The sequence below is a fragment of the Tamandua tetradactyla genome, chromosome 4 (assembly GCF_023851605.1).
Source record: "Tamandua tetradactyla isolate mTamTet1 chromosome 4, mTamTet1.pri, whole genome shotgun sequence".
NCBI classification, from domain to species: Eukaryota; Metazoa; Chordata; class Mammalia; order Pilosa; family Myrmecophagidae; genus Tamandua; species Tamandua tetradactyla.
This window is the reverse complement of record NC_135330.1, coordinates 46,947,968-46,970,317: the sequence shown is the minus strand read 5'-3', so window position 1 is coordinate 46,970,317 and position 22,350 is coordinate 46,947,968. Positions and strand designations below refer to the sequence as shown.

The window sequence follows — 22,350 nt, the reverse complement described above, 5'->3', positions numbered from 1 at the left end:
CAAAATATAATGGAAGGAAATGAGTGATACAAATATATAAAGTGATCTATGAAAATACAACCATCAGTGCATAGGCATATATGGAAAATTAATGAACAACCAAAAGTATTGCTATATAAAATTCAAACAATAATCCTTGTTTCAAAAAATACAATTTTCAAATTTCTTACCATAGTATTTTGTCATTCAACAGATACTTACTGATACAATGTAAAAAGTCTTACTTCAAGTTATTGGGAAAACAGAATAAGCAAAATATATCATGTGAATTTAAAACCTTTATATTCAAATGTGGGGAGCAGAGAGGTAGTTTCTTAATTTCACCTCAATACAGTTAGTAAAAGGTAACAGATGATCAAGTCAGGAGATTAAAAAAGTTGTCTGGAGGAAATCATTTATACATTTACTAATAAATATAAAGAAGTTTTGAACTTTTTGTAGCAAAGAACAAAGAGCATGAAAGATTTGGGAAATTGTGTTTATTAATTGTTTTATTTCAGGCCATGTCGGAGCAACAAGTGGCAGATTTCCCTTCTTTCCCTAAACAAATAGGACTTCCAACAAACTATATGAAGCAGAAGTTTTCAGATTTTAAAAACAGGCAGATCAGTACATTGATCCCTGAGAGAAGGTTAAAAAAAATTACAATTATCCTGCATTACAGACTTTTATCCCAGAGAGAGGTTCCAGGATGAAGTATTGAAAAAGCAAAGCATAGAGCCTGGAACTCATGTTGCGTTGAGGAGTCAGAATTCAGATTTTAGGGTGCCCAAGGTAGTTAGAATGTGTGGGACAAATTCCAAAGAGGAAACACCTACCTACACATAGGTAGAGATTATTTGACCTGCACAGAGGTCCTCTTTTGTCTTTAGCTTAGAATTGATATGCCCATGAATGCAAGGAAACTACCATAAGTCAAGGAAAGAAACATTAGAAAAGTTGGAGTAGAACAAGCCTCAGCATTCTCACAGAATGGGGAAAGATTTTTTTCCCACAGTTAGATCAAAAGATTTTCTAATATATGAGCCATTTGGTAGATTACTCAGAAAAGTATCACCTGAAGAAAGAGGGACTATTACTCACTAGATTAAAGGCTGTTCTGGACCTGCCCTAGCAATGTTCAACCCGTGCTTCATAAAAATGAAATTCATTTCAAGTGATTTGTCTTAGTATATCAGTGATAGTATGACAAACACTACAGATCGGTACTCTTAAACCATAGAAGTTTATTCTCACAGTTTTGGAGACTAGAAGACCAAAAGCAAGAGGTTGGTGGTACATGCTTTATCTAGCCTGTGGCACCCTTGTGGGGGCTTGCTGGCAATCAGTTTCTGTCTCTGTCAAATGACAATGTGTCTTCTTTGTGTCCTCATATACCTTCTACGGCTGTCTTCAAATTTCCTTTGCTTATAAGGACTGTAGTCATATTGGCTTAAGGCTCATCCTGATTCTGTGTGGATTTTTCTTGGTAGAATCTTTGAAAATCCCATTTACAAATGAGATCACATCCACAGGACTGGAGCTGAGGACTTGAACATGTCTGTGAAGGATGTGATCCAATCCACAACTTAACTTCATGTCATAACATAACAAATCCACACCAAAGGAACAAAACAAGAAAGGAACAAAACATAGAAAGGAACAAAACAAAATCCAGCATGAGAAGAAAAATAATTCACAATAATGCAGCCAAAAAATCACTAGACATTCAACAAGAAGTAAAATGTGAATAAGAAGGAAAAGAAAAAAATATATAAAGTCCCAGAAATGGGTGACAGAATTAGCAGACAAGACAACTATTGCAGATATACTCTAAATGCTTCTATGGATGAAAATATAATATAGGAAATGAAAAACATGAAGGATGATAAAAGAGATTATTAAGCATTGCAGAAGAAAAGAGTAGTTAACTTGAAGCTATATACAGAAAAAGTATTCAAAAGGAAACACAGAAACAAATAATTGAAAAATTAAGTCAGACATAAAGATTTGTGAGAAACTATCACAAAATCTATAATAAGTGAAGTTAAAAGTTTGCTAGAGGAATGAGAGGAGTCAGAAAATTATTTGGAGAAATAATGGCCAAACATTTAAAGAATCTGATAGAATCTATAAACCTGGTGTGGTAGGTTGAATTATGTGCTTCAAAAAACATTCACAGTTCATATTGCTGCGGTTACAATGTGAACCCCTTGTAAATGGGACCTTTTGAAGATGTTATTTTTAGTTAATGTGTGACCCACATAAATGAGGGTGGCTCTTAATCCAGATTACTGGAAGCTTTTTAAAGAGAATCTGGAAGTCATGCAAGCTTGAAAGGAGAGGATATCTCCATGTGACAAGAGGTAGAAATTTAAACCAAGGAATCCGAAGGATTAACAAGATTCAGTAACTGAACTTTAATTAGACTCTGGGAAAAATAAGCTTTACTGATATCTTTATTTTGTACTTCTTCTAGTCTCAAAACCATGAGCCAATAAATTCCTTCAAAATCAATAAAGTATGTGTTTGTCATAGCAGCCTGTCAATCTTAAGAGCTTCTACTGGTACTGGCTAACTTTGGGTTATACTAACAATTTCTTAGATAGGACACAAAAAACAGGCTAAAAATTGAAATGATAACTTGAGTATCATAAAAATTACTTCCATGAGGGAGACCCAGGTAAGATACCCGGCCTGTGAACCCCTCCCCTCCCAGAAAAAAAAATATATATGTTAAAGAAAGGCAAAGTCACTGTCTGGGAAGAAATATTTGAAAAAACACATACCTGGTAAAGGAGTGATAACCATAATTACGAATAACTTATAGAACACAATAGCAATAAAGAAAGCAATAAACATGATAAAAATACAATATATGAAAGGCAAATAAGTACAGGAAAATGATGCTCAGCTTCACTAATTATTAAATAAATGAAAATTAATATGATAGTGAGATACCATTACTCCCCAGTTAAACTGGATGAAATTAATAAGACTTAGTGTACCAAACTTGTCAAGGACATGGGGCAGGTGGAACCTTCTTACGTTGTTAGTAGGAATATAAGGTGGTATAACTTTTTTGGAAAACATTAGGAAAGTTTTTTATAAAGTTAAGCATGCCGTCAAAATGTGATCCACAAATTCTACTTTCAGGTATAAACAATAAATGACAATATTCCATAGCCAACTTATTTCTAATTTCCCATAACTGAAAATAAGCCAAATGTCCATCAACAATTTAATAGACAAAATTATTGGATGCCCATACAAAGAAATAATACTTGGCAATAGAACAGAATGAACTACTGATACAGTGAGATGGATAATTAATGGAAGCATTGTGCTAAGTGAAAGAAGCCAGAAACACACACACAATCTCTACATAACTAGTTAATTATATTTTATATGATATTGCTGACAGGGAAAATATATAGTCACAAAAAACATGTCAAGAGGTGAGATGGAAGGATTGACTTCAAATGGAGCCATAGGGTATTTTTATGGTATACATTTTTTGAAACTGTGAGGGATTTCTTTCAATCTGGTGAACTTTACTGCATGTAAATATACCTCAATAGAGGTTCCTGATAGACAGTTTTCTGGAACACATCTTGGTGAGACTTTGGTCTGGTTATGAATTTAACATAAATTAAACATAAAGACTTTGGCGTTAACCTAAAAATAATACTTGTTTCTTGACAGTTTTAAAAGGATGAACAGTCTGATCTATAAGAAAATTGATATGAGGCTATTTAAGGGACTGAAATTGTGTTAGTTGTCTGCATTATAAATTATCCCATTTCTTAATGTCTTAAAACAACAGCCCTTTATTTAATTCTGTAGGTTTGCAATATGGGTTAGATCAGCAGCCAATAGTGCTATTGCTCTCAGCAGCATTCTCATACATCTGCAATCATCTACCAGTCAGATACCTGGCTCTGCTACTAGAAATTCTTTGACTGTTGTCTGGATGATGGATGAAATTTAGCCATGTGTCTCTCCTCAGCCTGTGGATTACCCTGGTTTCCTTTACATAAAGGCAGTGGCAGGTATCCTAAGAACAGCAAGAGGGCAAGCTCCTATACGTATACATATCCTTTATTAGAGAAGTTGTGTGTTTGCAGGACAAGCATGCATAAAATGCAGGATTCCCATATGCTACCCTATTAATAACACCTTACATTGGTGCTGAACATTTGTTACAATTGATAAAAGTGCATTTTTATAATTGTATTATTAACTATAGTCCATGGTTTAACATAAGGTTCACTTTAGTTTTTAAACCTCTGTCTGTATCACATTTCCTAATGTTCCATTGGCTGTAAAGTAAGTCACATAGCTAATCCAGATTTAAGAAGTGGGGAAAAAGATAAACTCTTAAGATAAGGATCTTCAATCTAACATTGCAAGGGGGTGGTTGTGTTTTTATAGAAAATTGCAGGGATTGAGAAGTAAGATTAGCTTAAATTTCATACTAAATGTCTTTTCTTAAATATTCCATAGTAAATAGCAAATACTATTTGTTATAAGGAATAAAAATGTCCCAGATAAATACTCAAGTATATAATTTTATTTGAAAATATAGTAAATAAAAATAATTACTTTTCTCACATGCCAAACTGCATCCTATACTTAGTTGCATATATGAACAAAATCTATCATTAAAATGGGAAGTACAAATCTATTCACCTTCAGGAGAGCTATTTACTTCTGTACTTATTTGAGTATGAATACAAAATGAACTATAAAAATTCCTCAAGATATGTCTCACAATGCTGTTCTTTGAGAAACTGAAGAGTGAGTAACTTTCTGTAGTTGTCTCATAGCAATTCTTTACAGTAGATTGTCGTGCCCCCAGAGACTAAGAGCATCATCTCATAGAATCTCTTCAGTCAGAAAGAAACCCAAGCAAGCATGTTCTTTGTTTATGAAATAGAAATGTTTATCCTAGAAATGATCCACATTTACTCCATCATTCGTGGTGATGATCAAACTGTAGTTCTTGCTTCAAACTTGCTATGCACAGAAAAACAAAAAACAAAAAACATGGATTATGTGATAGAGAATAATTCAAAACCAAAGGAAAGGTCCCAATTTATTTCTTCCTCTTGTCTACTTTTAGCTCCAATCCATCTAATCTCCTGGACAAAATAGCTGTAGGTTTGGTTCTTCAACAAACAGGTTCATCTCCAGTTTCCAAGAGAACCTTGCTGATAGAGTTGGTGCTGAGTGTTGCCTGCTTTTAGCAGAAAACACTAAGGCAGATCATGAAATCTGGAAAAAGCCTTGTATTGAATGACTGAAATGATGTGAGGAAAACTGTCTTCCTTTTCCTTCCAAAGAAGATGAAATAGGTGAAGTGTATGAAGCTCCTTTAATCCGAGGCTAAGAAAAGCCCAGGAAACCTGGGAATATAAATATTTCCTCCTTGTGTTTAAAGGGAACTAGCAACCTGATGACTACAGCATCCCAAGCCCAGAGAAGTAAAGCACAGCACATCTTAGGAAACCCGGTCAGAGAGGAGAGTATCAGAGAGAACTCTTAGGATAAGATCTTTGTTAAGCACACAGATGTGTATGTGTAAATATATGTATATATTTGGGTGTGTGTGCATTATTTACATATATCTTTGTGTGTATAAAGCATTTATGGAGTTTCAAATACAATAAAAATCTATGTCAAAATTAACACACGTTTTAAAAAGCATCATAAAATTAATTAAGAAAAGGAAAGTAATTGCTGAAATATTAATTGATGTCTTGAGTAACATCCTGTGGGGGGAAAAAAAAATCTCAGAGCACAAAAGAAAAAAAATGAAGGTAAATATCTCATTAAGAAAAAACAAAAGAGTCTTTGGGATTGATTTGTTGAATTTGACATAAAAATTTGAAGTCTTAAAAGGAGAAAATAGAACAGTTGGAGACAGACCATTGTATTGTACAACTCCAGGGTCCATTCCCCTCACCTGCAGATGTGCATTGAACCATCTGTAATGCTGTTTGGTGATTTTTAATTGAGCGATGGAAATATTAAAGGTACAACATGACTTTTGGAGCTGAAAAAAAATTATTTTTAAAAGTTAATTTGCAGCCTATTAAGGTCTTTTCAGGATTGTGTAGCCATATCCTCATAAGATGGCTACACTCCTAGGAGAAAAGATTTAAAAGCAGTTTTCAAAAACAATAAAATGTAATTTACAAAGGAAAAAAATTAGATAGCAAGATTATTAAATAAGAAAATAAAGAAGCACCCCACCATTCTATAACCAGGTGGAGTGAAGGAAGAGACTTGTGAAGAAGAACATATTCACAGAATATATCACTCCAAACTTCCATTGAGGAATGCATTTTGGAAAAATATCATTCAGAGGTTATGAAATGAATGAAAGTGAAGACAGTAGAAAGCAATGTGTAAATCCTACTCAATGTCTGTCCATCTATTTCTGAAGCTGTATTTTATCTAAAGGAAAAAAAATTTAGAGGAGGAATTTTAATACAATGCCAATAAATGTTCATAAATGTATTTTTATAATATCCAACAATTAAAATATTGTTCTTGGGTATCTCTTTCTCCAGTCATCCTAAGATGTCTATGTCTCCTTTCAAACACACAAACACAGGGCTCAGACAGGACCCCCAATTATAAAATTCCTATCACTTATGGTCTCATTGTCTTTTTGGTCTTGGTATTTACAATTTGGTATCCTCCCCTGTTTCACCTTGTTTTTTCTACTTCCTCTATAAGTTTATCCTAGCATCCAAAACACTTTCTACCTGTCTCAATTCTCTTCACAACCAAAGCAAGTGTTAGAAATATTTTATAAGGTGTGAAGTCTACACAGTGACATGGCAAATATTTTATACACACCATATATCTGAATATACCCTGCATTGATGTCCAGAGAATTAAATGCTTCTTATATTCTCCTTTGACTGCTTGAAAATGGAAAGTTACATTGACTAATTTGAATGTTCAATAATTTTTCCCATGGTCATCCAACTATATTTAAAATAAATTGATGAATCTTTTTTGATAGAATATTTTTCTTTTTTATTTTGCTTATGAGAATTGTTTTCAATTTCTTATCCCTGACACTATACAGATGCTAAAAAATGTTCTTTTAGTAGAAAATGACAAAAAACTTATCAGTTTATTACACGTCAATTGATCAAGATCTTAACCTATGGTAAAGTTTCAGGATATAAAGTAGAAGTAGAAGTTACACAAAATTGCTTTCTGCAGGAACATTATAAAATGATGAAATTTCTACTAAAATATAGCAAACCTTGAGGAAATACTGTTTATGAGAACAATTCCCTTAAAGTGGGATTTTGGGGGTTAAAATTAATGACTCCAGTAACTGTTTTTATATGCAGAGGAAATGTGCTCTTTTAAGAAAAACTAAGCAAACAAAAACAACATAATCTTATGCCATGAAAAAAATTTGAACTCGTTATGTTAACAATTAAAGAAGTTCATAAGTATGTAATAAATAAGAATTCTTTATAGTGTATTTTTATTCAGCTTTAAAAATAATAATCAGAAGACATTGTTTAGATAGGCTTTTTTTAAAAACTCTGGCTTAATAATTTAGATTCCATAACTTTACAACTTTCTTAGCAAGATTTCAAGTATTAACTCTCATTTGGAATTATATGTACCCCAGAAAATCATATTTTCAAAGCTAATCCATTCCTGTATGTACATATTATGAACTCCATTTATAAAAATGGCCTACCTTGGGATTTTTTAATAGCTATAGTTAAGTTTGAAAATAGTTTTTAAGCTATAAACCTGAGTTATTAAATGACATTTATTGGGCAGAATCTACCTTATACTAAAAATAAACAGTCCTCTTCTCAAGTGAAACTAAAATGAAAGTTTAATTAGAATATTGGTGGATATAATATTCTAGTTTAAGTAAGTTGTGCTGATATTTTCATAAGCTTGCTATAAAATTGTAGGCTCTAATTTACAAACTAAAAAAATGAGTGGAGGGCAGGACATGGTGGCTCGGCAGGCAGATTTCTCACCTGCTGTGCCAGAGGCCCGGGTTCAATTATTGATGTCTCCCCATGGACAATAAAATAAAATAAAAAAATAAAATAAAATGGTTGAATAATACTTGTTATGGAAATATTGCATCAATATTATACAATATATCCAACAAAGCATTCAATATATCAAAGTTCCTTAATTTAAGGTGGTCTTGTGCAACAAATTTATAATGGAAAAGTACCTCTAGAGATGGACTCACTGGAATGGTTCCTGACATGAAAAGAAAGTTGAGTGTAAATATCTTGACAATAACTGATCCTAGCATGAAATACAGCTTAACTGGAATCAGGGTTTTAGACCTAGACTTCTGAGTCAAATGAGATGTTCAGATACGTTTTATGTGGTTTTTATTTAGTTGGAAAAATATGGAAGCATGCCATTAAATATTGTATTTGTTGACAATATTAAAATGGGATATTTCACATGAAAATCTGCTTTACTAGCTTTTTTTGAAATTCAGTATTATTGAATTTAATAACAAAATTCAGTAACTCTCCATTTAACTGTACGAATTAGTTGAAACATAATGTTAATTTTTTTCTAAAATTGTTCCCACATTTTTTAATTGATTTCTCTAATTTTGATGGAGCCACTCTCACATCTCAGTGGATTGTTTTCACTTTATAAACTTTCATTTCTTCATTACATTTATTGCCTCATTATCAGCCTTTGCCTATAGAATGTAAGAACTGTGACACTGAGAACAAGCACTGACACATGGAAAACACACAACTAATATTGACAAATGGAAGTTAACGGACTAATGTGTTTAAAAATGGAACGAATATTCAATCACACTTGAACTTCACTCATTTATAGTTACTGCCTTCACATTGAGTTTGAGTCTCCTGTTTTAGATCTTTAAACACTTTTGTGAAGCAGAAGTTGTGGCAAGCAATGGAAGAGAAAGTGACAAGCAATAAGCAATCAAAATATATAATACTGTCTTTGATTCTTCACTGCTATGATAAATACCATACAATTGGTTGGCCTAACTAGAGGAATGTATTGGGTCATGGTTTTGAGGCTAGGAAAAGTTCAAAAGTAAGGAATCAGCAAAGACTATGATATTTGGGGGCTGGCTTCCTACAGTCCTTGGGTCACTGAGTATATGTCATATGGCAATGAACATGGTGACATCTGCTTTACTCTTCCAGGTTCTTTTGATTTCCACCTTCTGCTCCTCCATGTGGCTTTCTCTTCATCCAGCTTCTAGTAAGAGGATTAAAGCCCTTCACTCAGTTGGGCCAAACTTTAACTGAAAGTAACATCTTTAAAGGTTCTATTTATAATGGTTTCACATCCGCAGGAGTGGATTAAGATTAAAAACATGTTTTTCTTCTTGGGGTTTATAATTCAACCTATCATACTAAGACAAAGACTAACTTAGATAGGTAGCACAGGTATCAAGGTATTTAATTGTTAATATTCTCAACTCTACAAGCAAGTAAGGAAAACTATTATAGATAACTTATTTTTCTGAGATTTGTATGGCATCATTAAAATTATGATTTTACATTTATTAATTAAACATTTATTCATGGGCAATTTGAATGAGAATGGCTAAGTAGAGAGTAGCCCAATTTATCATACATTGGAGTTAGAAGTGAAATTTCATTTTTATTCCTTATATATAATCAGAATTGTGTGAAAAAGTACACCCTTGCATTTAAGGTTAAACGGAATGGAAATTTCTCATTTAAAGATGAGCTATGAGTAAGAGTCTATATAATACTCAAATTGCTTACAAAATGATAATTTCAGTTTAACTTTTGGCAGGAAAACATTTACACCTATTGCACTTGGTTATTTTGAGAGTGAAGTAGCATATTGCTTGTGAAAAGTTGTTGAAAGAAATTGTTGAATTTTTCTTCCAATATTTGCTTCCCCATCTTCTGTGGTAAGAGAAACTTTGGGTTTTAACTATTTAACTATGGGAATAAGTTCAATATAATGTGAACTGGACAAGTTGAACATACAGAAAATTATAAATAGACATTTTCTTTAATATTAAGAACAGTGGAAAAATCAGAAAAACCAGAAAACACAAAACAGTAAGTATTGCTAGGTAAACAATTTTCATAATGGTCAGAATGTTCAGAATAGATGTTTTCAAAATATGTTTAATCTCCTATGAGAAATTAGGGCTTGTTTTATCAAATATTTGATAACATCATAAGCTCTAGATAGTGTGATTCTTTGAAAAATGAGAGCTTAATTCAGGAAACTTTATGTTCATTAATTTTCCCCATATGCCTATTTAACTCCATATTATTTATTTTTAATGAGCTATGCAATGGTTCACGTAATATATGAATTCATCATTAGCCTCTGTTAATGGCATTTTCATCAAAAGATTAAGTTTTAGAAAATCAAATTGTGGCTTAATTAATATGCATTAGCAAAACAACCACAACTCAAACTCAGAGCAAATGTGATTAGATATAATTTTTGAGCTAGTATTTGCAAAATAATACTGTTGATACTTAGTGCTAAGACTTTTTTTTCCAGGAAATTTTATTTTACATTTTTTTAAAAGTAAGTGAAAATCAGAAACAATTTTTGATGATTTTATAGTAGTATATTTATTGAAAAACATCAAGACAAGAGAAGTTGTGATTGTCAACAGGTTGGTTCTTAGTATATATTTGTTCTTGCCAATGTCACACTCAATCCATCTATGTGGGGCAGACAATAGATAATAGTATACTTTTTCTGTTCCTTATTGTATTTATCAGGTTCTGTAAGAGTTCCCTCTCCGATATCATGTTTCAGTATTCCTACAAATGCATCCTTCATTCTAGCCACACAATTAAAAATTATCCTACTCTATGATTTTGTTCATTGCACCTTGCTTTCCAGAGCTGCTCAAAGATTTTATTTCTGGAAGCACATTGTAAATCTTTATTCACATTTCTTCTAATGCAGATATATTTTCCACAACAATCTTTGTATATACTAATTTTCTGCTATTTTATGGTATTTGAGTTACTTTACTGTATTTTCCACCACATTATGTAATGGGCACATATGGTAAGACTAGACCATAATTGACTTTACCTATACAAGTGGAATAGGTAATCTGAAATAAAGTAGATAAATTATAACTTTTTACCGAATGAATGATAAAACAAATTTTATTTTTATATTTGAAATTAAAAAAAATTTCTACATAGCAGTGCTGCACTGTGCCTGATGTTTTGAACTTACAAAGTAACATATTCTTCCCATAACAAGTGAAGCAATACAAAGATGCCTAAAAAACAATTGATCATCAGTATCCCTCTGCCACAACCAATGACTATTGTCAATATAAAGGTGAGTTTTATTTTATCCTATCTCTATTTCTCTCTTGTACACTTGTAAAGAATCCTTTTATGTTGTTGTGTGATTTAAATTTGCATAGAATACAAATACTTATTTGGAATACTTATTCCAAATCTTGTACTAATTGATTGACTCACACAGAAGCATATTATAATTTGTTTCAACAATCCTTTAGTTATATATTGAATAATATATTTTCTTTCTGGATGCAATACCCATATTGGTACATTCACACATAATTTGATGTGAATATAATTTTGCAATATCTGCTTTTTATTTTAGGATTTGCCTCAGTATATTTAAGTAAATCTATTTTTATAATAGAGAATCTGTTCCAGCAAGTTTAAGGGCATTTTATGTTAATACATATTTACTATTTGCTTTCAAATAGATTCAGCAATTTTCATATCAAAGAACGACGCACATTGGAAGCAATGGAATAATTTGCCTTGCATTTACTTTTTAAATACCATCAACTGGGCATATATTGGTGATAACTGCTATTTCATTATTATTTTAATTTACATTTGCTGACCACTATTGATCTGAACTTTTTATAAATTCCTTGGTCATTTACTTGGGTAAATTCTTTCCTTGAACCCTATTTATTTTTCACTAGTTTCCCTAGTAAAAACTACTTTCACTAGTTGAGATTTTAATATCAACTTATAAGAACTCTTTGTTTAATGCAGTTATTAATATTTTGTCTGTTTTATAAGCTTAAAGTTGTCTATTGAATTAAGTAAAGAATATTTTCCTAAAGAAAAATTAGAAATTTGCTTACTCAAGTAGCTTTGTTTTACTTTTTATCTCATGTGTGTCTAGTCTTTGTCAAGCAAGTACTGCCTTATTAAGATTGTATATTCGCATTTTTTTTTTTTGTATGCTATATGGCAGGGTTAAAAATTTCTTTCTTTTTCCATGTGAGTATCCCTTTATTGCAGCACCATTTTTTGAATTTTTGTTTGCTTGCTTGTTTGTTTGTTTTGGGAAGACCACGGGTCGGAAATCAAACTCGGATCTTCCTTCCGGCTAACGGAATTCTACCACTGTACTCTCTCAAAGGACTTCAGTGAGCAGCTTAAGGCCCACCTTGAATTGGGCGGGTCACATCCCATGGAAACGATCTAATCAAAAAGGTCCCACCCAGCTACAGGTCTGGCTCCATGAGATTGGATTAAAAGAAAATGGCTTTTCTAGGGGTACATAATAGTTTTAAATCAGCACAGGTAATTTCTTTCAAAACTTTGTAGCTATTTGAAATTACTTTTATTGCTTGTTTTCTCATTATGGTCAATTTTATTTGACCTAAATGAAATATTGGTCCTTATGGATTTTCTCCAGAGAGTAATTCACATTGTAAGATTGCTAGGCCAGAGGTAAATATATAAAAGTTAAATTAAAACCCTTATCTACAGCCAAGTTAAGCTCTATAATTAAAGATTTACATTTACTTTAGAAAGACAGATAGAAATCCATAGTGTTCAGGATTCCTTTAAAACACCAATATCCTTGACTATTGTCTGTTATCAACCAATTCAGTCAATTTTTAGCCCATCTGATAAAACAAAATGTTTGAAAACAAGTGTAAATTATGGAGAAGTAAAAATAGAAATATATGCCATAAACAGCAATTTTTGAAGCCCTTTTTAAAGGGTACATCACAAAGATCCAAAATTATAAGTTAAATTCACATGAAGATATTGTCAGAAAATGCTCAAAAATTATCTGTGGTAAACTTTGTAGCTGAAGTATAATGAATCTTGTTCTCCTATTTTTGTAAATAGACACAAGCTTAAATTAGGTAATTAGTTAAATATAAATTAATTAAATTTTGAAATTGAAAATTTTGAAAATGGTCAGCATGTGGGAAGAAATTTACAGATAGCCTTCTAAGTAAACAAACTAGAAATCAGTACAGCTTGTAGCAATCTACATTAAAAAATAATAACCTGAGTTTTCTAAGATTAGGAAGACTATAGGTAAGGTTGTCTGCAGATAGTATAAGTAGAAAGGCCATTGATAAAACCAATGTCCATCATTGGCTAAAATACAAGACAGCCATGAAAAAATCTTTCTCAAGAGAAATTAGTTCCCAACAATTCTCAATTCTTTGTCTTATCATGAAACCCAGGGGTTATAATATGGCTTGTTTATATGAGTGTCCCACTTCTTAAAGAACTTCACATCCTTCCCAAGAATTTTTAAGTTTTCTGAAGAGTAAAGAGGAAGGCAGATTGACTTGAAAATGATTTAAAAATTCTAAAAATAAGAAAAAAAACATCTTACTGCAAAAATAGCTGGATGCAGATGGAAAATATATAAAATAACAACATGATGTTTTATAGTAAGTTTAAAAAGGATTACAGTACAGCAGGGAGAGAAGAGGAGAGTGGAGGTGGCGTTGGTCTGGCTGGAGCCCTTGGGTGAATTCATTAGGCTCAGAGAGGGAGGGATGTCTTCCAGACTCGGTGAACTAGCTGGCGCTCTGAGATTTAGATCCTTTAAACAGTAGAGAAGCGTGGGGATCATGAGAGGCAAAGAATAGTAGGACTCAGTGTTCCATCAAGAATAATAACACTGTGCCTCACAATGACTCCTTAAGTGGCTCATCATCTGCCTCCTCACCTGAACAAGTGAGCGATATTCCGGCACCCTTCCAAAAATCTACCTACTGGATAAAAGTGAGAAGAAGCAAGCGTGCTGCCACCTCCCACATTGAAGGGTCAGATGGAGTACCAACCAAAGGAAAAAAGAAACCCAGGAAAAGATGAAGACTGTCATGGTCAAGTACATGTGTCGATTTGTCCAGGTGATGGTACCTGTTTGTCTGGTTGGACAACTGCTGGACTGCTTTTGCTATGAGGACATTTTATAGAACTAAAACATGATCATGTCGGCTACATCCACAGCTGATTCCATCTGTAATCAGCCAAGGGGAGTGTCTTCTTTAATGAGTGATGCTTAATCTAATCACTGGAAGCCTTTTAAGAAGGATTCAGAAGAGACAGGCCCTTTTCCTGCTTCAGCTGGTGAGCCTCTCCTGTGGAGTTCATCTAGACCTTCCACCAGAGTCATCAGTTTCACAGCCTACCCTGAGGATTTTGAACTCTGTTCCCACAATTATGTGAGGCACTTTTATAAATTTTATATTTGTGAGTATTTCCTGTTGATTCTGTTTCTCTAGAGAACCCTAACTAATACAACTTGGTACCAGGAGTAGTTCTTCAGAAACAAAATCTTAAGAATAGGTTTTTATGAATTATTCTCTAAACTGATTAGACTCAAAGGCACTAAGAACTCTGATTCCCATAATCCTAATGGCATTGTCAATCCATGGAGTGAGTTGGTAAAAGAGATAGTTAAAATATCTTCATTTGATTCTTCTAATGCTTTGCTTGTAAGAAGCCAGGTTCTGGGGGATAATGTTTTTGACACCTTTACAGAGTTTTGTGGAAATAATAAGTATGGAGATGTTGGCTGCTTGTTGTTAGATACACTGTATACATTAATGATTGAAGGGGATAGTCTTAAGGTTTTAAATGAGAAGTTTAAGCACCGTCCGACAGATGTAGACGTTTCTGTAAGTGTCCTGAAGGAAAATCTTATTTCCTGTAGCCATATACAAGAGATCTCTGAAAATCAGACTCTGAATCTTATAGTTAGAGTAGCAACTTTACAACGTAAACTGAAACCTCAGTCTTGTATGGTGTCTGCCGTGAAAGTGAGGGCATTGATTGGAAAATGTGATGGTGACATATGGATTGATAATGATGGTGGTGGTGAAGTTGAAACCCTAGGTCAGGCTGAGTCTTCTCTAGATAACCCTGCAATAGTCTGTCCTGAGGACATAGCCATCCTACCTCCAGTATACCTTGAGGAGTTGCCCACCCAACCTCCACCTGAAGAGATTAGCCCTAGAGTGATTAGTTCTGTTTCACTAGATGAAACTGCAAATGAATGCCCTGAAGCAAATGGCTTGAAAGATACATCTAATTCTTTTCATGATGCACCTTCACCACCCCTCATTTCTTCCAGACCTATAACTAGACTCAAGTCCCAACAGACCCGTAAAGGTGAGGTACAAAGTTTCACACATGAGGAGGTATGTTATACTCCAAAAGAACTGTGTGAGTTTTCCATTTTATATAGACAGAAATCAGGGGAATACATGTGGCAATAGATTTTAAGGGTATGGGATAATGGTGGGAGGAATATAAGGATGGATCAGGCTGAATTTATTGATATGGACCCACTAAGCAGAGATTCTGCTTTCAATGTTATAGCTTGAGGGGTGAGAAAAGGTATTAACAGTTTGTTTGGATGGTTGGCTGAAGCATGGATCAAAAGGTGGCCAACATTGCCTGAGGTTGAAATGCCAACACTGCCCTGGTATAATGTAGTTGAAGGGACCCAGAGGTTTAGAGGGATTGGAATGTTAGAGTGGATTTATCATGCAAAGCCTCCTACACCCTAGGAATGTCTGGAGGATGCAGCTTTTACCAGAGCAGTGAGAAATAAATTTGTGAGACTAGTGCCATCAGCCCTAAAGAGCTCTGTAATCGCCGTTCTCTGTAGCTCAGATATTACTGTGGGAACTGCTGTCACTGATCTAGAATCCTTAAACACAGTGGGGGATGACTAGATCCCAAGTTGGCAAAAGCCAGGTGGCAGCACTTAATCACCAAAGACAGGGTGGACATAGCTATTATAATAGACAGGAAACTCAAAGCAGGAGTCAAAATAATCTGACTTGCAGAGATTTGTGGCATTGGCTAATAAAACATGGGGCACCTAGAAATACAATAGATGGGCAGTCTATTAAATTTTTGTTTGAGCAGTATAAACAAAAGAGTTCTAGGTCAAGTGAACAGTCGAGTCTAACTTGAAATACAAAAAAACAGAGTCACGGTCCCTTAATCAATTTCCAGACTTGATACAGTTTACAGACCCCAGAGCCCCTTGAATGAGAGGGAGGTCAGTCTCTTTGTGGGAGAACCCTGTTAAACCCTGTTACACTGCCACAAATCTATACTGTTAATCTTCCTCCAAGCCTTCCCCAAGGAGACCGACAGCCTTTTACCAGCGTAGCTGTTCATTGGGGAAAAGGAAATGATCAGACATTTCAGGGATCATTAGACACTAGTCCAGAAGTGACATTAATTCTGGGGGACCCAAAATGTCACTCTGGTCCACCAGTCAGAGTGGGGGCTTATGGAGGTCAGGTGATCGATGGAGTTTTAGCTCAGATCCATCTCACAGTGTGTCCAGTGGGCCCCTGGGCCCATTCTGTAGTTTTTTCCCCAGTTCCAGAATGCCTAATTGGAATAGACATACTGAGCAACTGGCGGAATCCCCACATTGGCTCTCTCACTCATGTGGTGAGAAATATTGTGGTGGAAAAAACCAAGTGGAAATTAATAGAACTGCCCCTATCTAGCAAAATAGTAAATCAGAAGCAATACCGGATTCCTGGAGGGATTGCAGTGATTACTGCCACTCTTAAGGACTTGAAGGAAGCAAGGTGGCGATTCCCACCACATCCCCATTCAACTCTCTTATTTGACCTGTGCAGAAAACAGATGAGTCTTGGAGGATGACAGTGGATTATCATAAACTCAACCAGGTGGTAACTCCAATTGCAGCTGCTGTTCCAGATGTAGTATTATTGCTTGAGCAAATCAATACATCCCCTGATACCTGTTATACAGCTATTGATCTGGCAAATGCTTTTTTCTCAATAGCTGCTAGTAAGAACCACCAGAAACAGTTTGCTCTCAGCTGATCAGGTACATTCACTGTCCTACCTCAGGGGTATATGAACTCTCCAGCCCTATGTCACAATCTTGTCCACAGGGACCTTGATCATTTCTCCCTCCCACAAGATGTCACCCTGGTCCATTATGTTGAAGATATCATCTTGATTGGACCTAGTGAGCAAGAAGTAGCAACTACTCGAGACTTACTGGTAAAGCAATTGCATGTTAGAGGATGAGAGATAAATCCAACAAAAATACAGGGTCCTTCCACCTCAGTGAAATTTCTAGGTGTCCAGTGGTGTGGGGCATGCCAAGATATCCTTACTAAGGTGAAGGATAAGTTGCTGCATCTGGCCCCTCCCACAACCAAAAAAGAGGCACAATGCCTAGTTGGTCTTTTTGGATTTTGGCAACAACATATTCCTCATTTGGGTGTGCTACTCCGGCCCATTTATCGAGTGACCAGAAAAGCTGCTAAGTTTGAGTGGGGACCTGAACAAGAGGAGGCTCTGTGACAGGTCCAGGCTGCTGTGCAAGCTGCTCTGCCACTTGGGCCGTATGATCCAGTAGATCCAATGGTGCTGGAAGTGTCAGTGGCAAATAGAGATGCTGTCTGGAGCCTTTGGCAGGCCCCTAGAGGAGAATCACAATGCAGACCCTTAGGATTTTGGAGCAAAGCCTTACCATCTGTTGCAGATAACTACTCTCCTTTTGAGAAACAGCTTTTGGCCTGCTACTGGGCCTAAGTAGAGACTGAACGCTTAACCTTGGGCCACCAAGTTACCATGAGACCTGAGTTGCCTATCATGAGCTGGATGTTGTCTGAGCCACCAAGTCATAAAGTTGGGCATGCGCAGCAGCACTGTACTGTAAAATGGAAATGGTATATACGAGATAGAGCCAGAGCAGGTCCTGAAGGCTCAAGTAAGTTACAGGAGGATGTGGCCCAAATACCCATGGTCTCTACTCCTGCCACATTACCTTCTCTTTCCCAGACCAGAGCTATGGCTTCTTGGGGAGTTTCTTACAGTGAATTGCCTGAGGAAGAGAAAACTTGGGCCTGGTTTACAGACGGTTGAGCATGATATGCAAATACCACCTGAAAGTGGACAGTTGCAGTACTACAATCCCTTTCTGGGGTGTCCTTGAAGGACAGCGGTTAGGGGAAATCCTCCCAGTAGGCAGAACTTTGAGCAGTGCACCTGGTTGTTAATTTTGCTTGGAAGGAGAACTGGTCAGAGGTGCGTTTATATAGTGACTCATGGGCTGTTGCTAATGGTTTGGCTGGATGGAAAGACCAGGGAAGACTTGGAAAGATCATAATTGGAAAATTGGTGACAAAGAGGAATGGGGATGAGGTATGTGGATAGACCTTTCTGAGTGGGCTAAAAACATGAAGATATTTGTGTCCCATGTGAATGCACACCAGAGGGTGACTTTAGCAGAGGAAAGTTTTAATAATCAAGTGGATAAGATGACCCGTTCTGTGGATACTAGTCAGCCTCTTTCCCCAGCAACTCTTGTCATTGCCCAATGGGCTCATGAACAAAGTGGTCATGGTGGTAGAGATGGAGGTGATGAATGGGGTCAGCAACATAGACTTCCACTCACCAAGGCTGACCTGGATACAGCCACTGCTGAGTGCCCAATCTGCCAGTAGCAGAGACCCACACTCAGCCCCCAATTCCCCAAGGTCACCAGCCAGCTACATGGTGGCAGGTTGATTATATTGGACCATTCCCTTCTTGGAAGGGACAGTGATTTGTTCTAACTGGAATAGATATATATTTTGGATATGAGTTTGCTTTCCCTGAATGCAATTCTTCTGCCAAGACTTCCATCCATGGGCTTACAGAATGCCTTATCCATCATCATAGTATCCCACACAACATTGCTTCTGATCAGGGAACACACTTCACAGCAAATGAAGTGCAGGAATGGGCAAATGCTCATGGAATTCTCTGGTCTTACCATGTTCCCCATCATCCAGAAGCAGCTGGATTGATAGAATGGTGGAATGGCCTTTTGAAAACTCAATTACAGTGCCAACTAGGTGGCAATACCTTGAATGACTGGGGTAATTTCTCCAGGAAGCTGTGTATGCTCTGAATCAGTGTCCGCTGTATAGTGCTATTTCTCCCATAGCCAGGATCCATGGGTCCAGGAACCAAGGGGTGGAAATGGGAGTGGCACCACTCACTATTTCCCCTAGTGATCCATTGGGAAAATTTTTGCTTCCTTTCCCTGCGACCCTGGCTCTGCTGGTCTGCAGGATTTTGTTCCAAAAGGGGGAATGTTTCCACCAGGAGAAACAACAATGATTTCATTGAACTGGAAGTTAAGACTGCTACCTGGTCACTTTGGGCTACTCATGCCCCTGGACCAACAAGCCCAGAGGGGACCACATTACTGGCTGGGTTGATTGACCCTGACTATCAGGGGGAAATAAGACTGCAACTACACAATGGAGGTAAAGAAGAGTTTTCTTGGAATATAGGAGATCCCCTAGGGTGTATTTTAGTACTACCATGCCCTGTGATTAAAATCAATGGAAAACTGCCAAACCCAATCCAGGCAGCGCTACCAATGGCTCTGAAACTTCAGGATGAAGGTTTGGGTCACCCCACCAGGCAAAGAACCATGGCCAGCTGAAGTGCTTGCTGAGGGTAAAGGGAACATGGAATGGGTAGTGGAAGAAGGTAGTGATAAATATGAATTGCGGTTGCATGATCAGTTACAGAAACGAGGACCGTAATATGATTTTGTTCATATAATACTATTGAAGTCGTAAGTTATCAAGTTTAAGAATGAATATTACCCAAGGACTTGCACCCTATTCTGGAGAGATTTAATGTGTTTCTGGTTACATGCAGGACAGTTGAGTATTGTTAGGTGAGAAAAATAAATGTGTCTTTACTGTTTTCTATTTAGAGATTAGGAATGCTTTAAGGTGATGTGTATAGTTGCCAAGTTAACAAGGAGTGAATTGTCATGGTCAGGTTCATGTGTCAACTTGGCCAAGTGGTGGTACCTGCTTGTCTGGTTGGATAAGTGCTGGCTTGACTTTCGCTATGAGGAATTTCATAGAATTAACTCATGATCACGTCGGCTACATCCACAGCTGATTCTATTTGTAATCAGCCAAGGGGAGTGTCTTCTTTAATGAGTGATGCTTAATCTTATCACTGGAAGCCTTTTAATGAGGATTCAGAAGAGACAGGCTCCCTTCCTGCCTCAGCCAGTGAGCCTCTCCTGCAGAGTTCGTCCAGATCTTCCATCAGAGTCGTCGGCTTTACAGCCTGCCCTGCAGATCTTGGGCTCTATGTTCCCACGGTTGCATGAGATGTTTTTAGAAATTTTATATTTATGAGTGTTTCCTGTTGATTCTTTTTCTCTAGAGAACCCTAACTAATATAAAGATTATCAAGAATTTCCTCCTAAGAAGCATAAGCTTTGTGGGTGGACAGGGAGGAAGCAACCACCTAAAATGCAGCTTAATCCCAAACCCCAGCTCATCATGTTCAGAACGAACCACCAGCTTATGCAGCAGGCAGTGTGGGGGAGCAATGATCCTTAGAAAACATTGTGTTTTCTGTCCTACCTACCAGGCCATGGGGAGGAAAACCATAGAGGGTTTAAAGAAACACATGGAAAATGGCAGACAGGAAATGATTACCTGTCATCACTGTGGGACACAGTTTCATTCACTGACAGGGAGGTAGTATCATGTTATGGCAAATCATAATAGTTTGCCCATTTTGAAGGCTGGAGGTGAACTAGATGAGCCAAGTGGGAGGGAACAGCTATGAACAGTTCTAAAGAGATTGGGAAAGCTCAAGTGCATGCATAAAAGTTGCTCCAGTAGCTTTACCTGCATTATGGGATATCTGTAACATGTAAAAAGAATGTGGCAAAGAAGCTGCAGACATGAGGAAGATGACCCTGAAATGTCACCACTGTGGAAAACCATACAAATTGATGCCTGGACTTGCCTATCACCTAAGGTCAGAGCATGGGCCTATTTTCTTTCCAGAGTCAGTGTAGAGTGCACGCTTAAAGGAGATGAGTCTGGAGCCAAAGAGTGGGAGTTAAGTTCAGAGGTATTCTGCTAACATCATTTTATACCACCTTCAGCAGTTGGCCACTGCTGAACTGACCAAAGAATGGCCTAAGAGGAGGAAAGTACATCGGAACCTGGTACCTGATGATCGGAAGGTGCTCTGAAGCATACTTCTTAGGGGTGCAGAGCTCAGTGTGAAAACCATTGTTTTGGAATTGATCATCAGGGGAAGGGGTATTATTTGGCCATTACAATATTCTGCTTGCGCTACCTACTTTCAGCCAGGAAGTGCTACACAAATGGAAGCCAGAGTTCAAGAAGTATCATTGTATTCAGTGTCCTAACAAGGATCGTGAGGCTCTCTACAGTAGTGTATCTAACCGTAAAGCTCACCTGGGCTCTTGTCCACTGGGAAACTTTGTGGCTAGCAAATACAACTATCTTCTGTGTCAAAAAGAGTGTGTGTCTGAGAGCGGTGTCAGTTACATCAATTCTGTCCACACTGAGGATTTGTTCATTGTAAACCCAACAATGACGGAAAGCTTTGAAAAGCTGATGAAGGTAAAGCAGTGGCAGCGAGAAGAAAATCAGAGGCAGCAGAACAGGAGCAGAAGGACTCTTAAGAAGGTGGCAGCAGCCTGGCATTGAGCTTCCTGGGTCAGAGTCTTAGAGGAGGGAAGGATCAGAGGAGGAGTAATGTGGAACTGGCAGTGTTGACCTCCGTTAAGAAACCAGAGCAAGGGTCAGTGGCTGTGCATTCCTGATAGTAAAGCCCCTAGAGACTAATCATAAATGAGGAAGGAAAGAGGCAGTTAGTGAGACAGTGCTCCTAAGAGAGGGGCTGTGATGTCGTTGTCATGGGGACTTATGCTGGGAGGATGGAGTCAGGGGGTGAGTGGTGAGAAGTCTACTCTTGAAGCTGTTTGTGTAATGCCGTGACTTTCTCAGCTCCTTCCTCCTGTGTAAATTTCCCTGTTTTTCCTACTTATTCACTTTCTCCCCTTTTCTGGCAGGTTTTCCTGCTATTCCTCACAGTGTCCTCTTGTTTTTCTGATTCTATTCTTTCCCAAAGTGCTCCCTCTTAAGGCCAACTACAGTCAACACTCACTCTGTGAGCAAGATTAACAAATCTGTGTGATGGTTCTTTCCTTCTGGGGTGCAGAA

The 22,350-nt window shown here is 36.7% G+C and overlaps 1 pseudogene; it reads left to right on the top strand.

Moving 5' to 3' along the window:
• The first annotated feature begins 13,822 nt into the window (after positions 1-13,822).
• On the top strand, positions 13,823-22,033 carry LOC143680232 (zinc finger protein 512-like; annotated as a pseudogene).
• The last annotated feature ends 317 nt before the right edge of the window (positions 22,034-22,350 follow it).